This window comes from Jaculus jaculus, chromosome 15 (genome assembly GCF_020740685.1).
Source record: "Jaculus jaculus isolate mJacJac1 chromosome 15, mJacJac1.mat.Y.cur, whole genome shotgun sequence".
In the NCBI taxonomy this organism is placed as follows: Eukaryota; Metazoa; Chordata; class Mammalia; order Rodentia; family Dipodidae; genus Jaculus; species Jaculus jaculus.
This window is the reverse complement of record NC_059116.1, coordinates 37,668,778-37,673,605: the sequence shown is the minus strand read 5'-3', so window position 1 is coordinate 37,673,605 and position 4,828 is coordinate 37,668,778.

The window sequence follows — 4,828 nt, the reverse complement described above, 5'->3', positions numbered from 1 at the left end:
GTCTTAGCACTAGCCACCCCAGCCCTGAAGGGTTTAAACAACTGTTCTGGTCTGGGTGTAGTGTCACTTAGGAGTTAGAGGCAGGGGATTGAGGAAGAGAATGGTTAGTTAAAATTTTAATCCCAAACCAGCCAGGCCAAATGAGCTAACAGTTGCAATAGTGGCACGTCTGCTATGGGGGAAACCAACCACCCTCAACTTTGACTGGAGGCCTGCTCCATGGGAGGAAATGCATCCCTGATACTGAAAACCTACGATGGGGTAGACATGAGCAATAGGAGTGTAATGTCTGCTGTTGTCTGGCTAAAAGTATATACTATGCTCACCAAACTGCCCAGCAAGCACTTCTAATGTTCACACTCATATATTAATGCTACTCTCACTTTTGACTAGAGAAGTTTCTCTTTTCAGATGGCAGTGACCTTTGGATGACTCAGAAGGCACCATGGTGCTCAGAAGAAGTGATAGAGGAGTGCTCAGCACTGAACTATCTCTATCACACTTCCCATGGCTCAGGGTCCATTGCAGAAGACATGGCAGAAAGAATGTAAGTGCCAAAGGAAGGGTAGGACTCCTCACAAAATGGCCTGGATATCCATGATCTCACAGTGCCTGACACTACCTATACAAGACCATCATAATAGGAAGAAAAGATCATGACATCCAAATAAAAGAGAGACTGACAGAGAGGTGGAGGGGATATGATGGAGAGTGGAGTTTCAAAGGGGAAAGTTGAGGGAGGGAGAGAATTACCATGGGATATTGTTTACAATTATGGAAGTTATCAATAAAAATTATTTTAAAAATAAAGTTCATTACCATGCCTGGAAAAAAAAATTAATCCCTGTACTGGGAGGCAAAGGTAGGAGGGTCACTGTGAGTTCAAGGCCACTCTGAGACTACATAGTGAATTTGAGGTCAGCTTGAAGTAGAGCCAGACCCTGCCTTGGAAAAAAAAAAAAAAAGAAGAAAAAACATTTAAGATGTTACATATATGCCACATGGAAACCTTGCTAGCTAATAATATATATGATTTAAAAAGTTTGAGGGACTGGAGAAATGGCTCAGTAGTTAAGGCATTTGCCTGCAAAGCCTAATGACCCAGGTTCAATTCTCCAGTACCCACATAAAGCCAGATGCACAAGATGGTGCAAGTATCTAGAGTTCATTTGCAGCAGCTGGAGGCCCTGGAGTGTCCATTCCCTCTCCCTCCCTCTCTCACTCTCAATTTTCTTGCACACAAATAAATATATATATTTTTTAAAAGAGAGTTTGGGGCTGGAGAGATGGCTTAATGGTTAAGGCACTTGCTGGCAAAACCAAAGGACCTAGGATCAATTCCCCAGTACCCGTGTAAAGCCAGATGCAGAAGGTGGCACATACATCCAGAGTTTCTTTGCAGTGGCAGGAGGCCTTGGCACACCCATTCTACCTCTATCAGCCTCTTTCACTCTCAAATAAACAAGGAAGTAAAATATTTTAAAAAATAATAAAAAGAGCCAGGTGTGGTGGTGCATACCTTTAATTCCAGCACTAGGGAGGCAGAGGTAGGAGGGTCACTGTGAGTTTGAGGCCACCCTGAACTACAGAGTGAATTCCAGGTTAGCATGGACTATAATGAAACCCTACCTCCAAAAGCCTAATAATACTAATAATAAGAGAGTTTGGGCAGAAGTATCCTGTGCTTCTGGATAATGTTGTACCTAGAAGCCATAGATTGATTTATTAGAAAAATTTCAAAGGCAGCACTGGGATACCTTCCAGTGAGTTGTTGGCCATGGAGGTCCCTTATTCCTCCAAAACATTACAGTCCATTGCCAAGGCTCTTGGTTGCCCCCAATAACTAGATGGTCAGACCCTATTGCTGAAGACTCCATATGCTTGGGCTGCAAGGTCACTGAGAAGCTGAGCCGAAAGCCTCCTACCTGTTGACTAGCTATCAGGATGTTGGAAAGAGCTATGTAGTCCTTGGGAGGAGAAAAGTCATTAATGGTCTTAACCAGCAGTGGACCCTGCAAGTTTTACAGCTGGCATGCTGGGCCAAATGTACCAACCTGTGCAATGGTGACAGATCTGTTTTGGTGATAAACCAATTGCTCTCTTATAGGATTTGAGGCCTACAACATGGGAGGGAGTTCCTACCTGGTACTGAAAACTTAATCAAAAGTCAGTGGCACTCTGTGGTACCAACCTTTGGTTCTGGCTACTCCTAGAATGCATTAGAAAATACACTCTGGGATTTCCTTTGATACAGGGGTGACAAAAACAAAACAAAACCTTAGAGCACCCAGCCAAGTCACCAGTTTTAAAATACTGATAGACCACGAGTATTTTTCAAGGTTATGATAAATTAGTCTCAGTTTTTATTCCATTTATTGGCTTAGAAGATGTCACATGAGCTGGGTGTGGTGTCACATGCCTTTAATCCCAGCACTAGAGTGGCAGAGGTAAGAAGATCTCTACGAGTTCGAGGCTACCCTGAGACTACATAGTGAATTCCAGGTCAGCCTGAGCTAGAGTGAGACAGTACCTCCAAAAACAAGCAAACAACCAAAAAGATGTTACATAATATAACTCGAAAGGCTTTAAATGACACAGCTGGGAAATATCACATCTAAATACTGAGGTTCAAATGATGAGGAAAGCTACTATAAAATCACATGGCTTAGACATCCTCACCACAGCCTAGGGTGGTATATTAGCCATTACCCAGGCTAAATGTTGTGTATGCACTCCTGATAAATCTGCTAATGTCCCATCTGCTTTACAAGCCATACAGGAACAGGCTGGGACCATGTCAGACGCTACTGTGCCATTCGGTGAACAGCTCCGGGAGAAGGTCTTAGCCACACTGAGATGGTCCTGAGATGATCCAACTCCACCTCACTGGGCTCCCTCCAGTGCTCCCCAAGGACTAGAAGTCTACAAGAATGGAAACCCTAAGCCGGGTGTGGTGGCACACGCCTTTAATCCTAGCACTCGGGAGGCAGAGGTAAGAGGATCATCGTGAGTTAAAGGTCAGCCTGAGCTAGAGTGAGGCCCTACCTCGAAAAACAAAACAAGAATGGCAACCCTAAAGGTGACCAGTTTGCTGTGTGTCCACTTCCCTTTAACTCCTTGCTTTTATTCTTTCTTCCCAACATTTTCTTCCAGGACTGTCATCTTGTACTTCATCAATGCACTTTCAGTGTCCCTCCTCTGAAAGAGACTAACGGCGATTACTCTGTGACCCCATTCAGCTGGAAGCAGTTAAAGACTGACCAGTCATTGCCCTCTTTCCTCTAATAGCAATTAGAGTGTCTGCTCAAGGGGGGGCAATGAGGAGGAGTCAGGTAGCTTTGTTAGATAGTTTAGGATGACTGGGCCCCAAAAGTAAAGTCAGGAATGCCCTCACAATCTCCACTTTGCTACAGATCAGAGGATGATCTGACTTCTAATTTATTTATTTTTATTGACAACTTCCATAATTGGAAACAATATCCCATGGTAAGTCCCTCACTCCCTGCACACTCCCCTTTGAAACTCCACTCTCCATCATATCCCCTTGATCTGACTTTTTATCTCGTGTCTAAAGGAGTTCCCTAGATCTGTTTTTCCATAAACAACCTGAGCCCCTCCTGGGAAGGAGGTCTCTTTTCCTAGAATTGAATTGAATCCTGACATTGTGGTTGGTCAAGTTCAGCCCCCATAACTTGGCATCATGGCTGGCTTCTTTCTGAGCCAGCCTCTAGCCCAGATGAATCAGATCTCTTTCAGGCTCACCTGAGCCTGAAGGTAAAATCTAAACCCACCACAAACATGTTGTGTGCCAGGGTACAAGTCTCTCTCTTGGCTGGGTCTTGAACTTGAGATCCTGGTAAACTGGGCCTGCGATGAGGGAAGATCCCACCTACTCCCACATGGGCTTTCTATCCCTTCCTGTCCTCCACATGGCAGGAGCTCCACTTGCTGAGGTGGCACACACCTTTAAATTTACTTTTATTTATTTATTTGAGAGAGATAGAGGAAGAGGAGAGAGAGAGAGAGAGAGAATGGGTACACCAGGGCCTCCAGCCACTGCAAATGAACTCCAGACACATGTGCCCCCTTGTGCATCTGGCTAACGTGGGTCCTGGGGAATCGAGCCTCGAACCAGGGTCCTTAGGCTTCACAGGCAAGCGTTTAATTCCTAAGCCACCTCTCCAGCCCTTAATTAATTAGGCTGACCTGGAATTCACTATGTAGTCTCAGTGCGGCCTTGAACTCACAGCAATTCTACTTCTGCTTCCCAAATGCTGGGATCAAAGACCTGTACCACTACGCCCGGCTCCCCGCCACAAATTTGTTTTTGCTTTGTTTTTTTGGGTAGGGTTTTGCTGTAGCTTAGGCTGACCTGGAATTCACTGTGTAGTTTCAGGCTGGCCTCGAACTCCTGATCCTTATGCCTCCACTTCCTGAGTGCCGGGATGACAGGTGTGCACCACCATGACTGGTTTATGTGGTGCTGGGGATGAACCAGGGCCTCACGCATGCCAGGTAAGCACTCTACCCACTGAGCACAGCCCCATGTAAGAGCTACAGTGAACACTCTCTCCAATGCCTCTTTCCCATTAACCCCAGCCCAGTGCAAGCTAAACAGTACCGTCCCACGACAGCTTTCCAGGGCACCCTGATGGCCACACTGTATCAGCCTGGCTGCTCTGGTGCAATCGGGTAGCTGTCAGGCAGGTTTTTCCTCTCGCTCCGCAGTCTTCTCCCCGCCTCAGCTGGGCCGGGCTCTGCTAAGCTCAGTTCTTCTCCCGGCCTGTCTCTGTCAGGCACAGGGAGTGTGTGCCGGCACTGCGGAAAG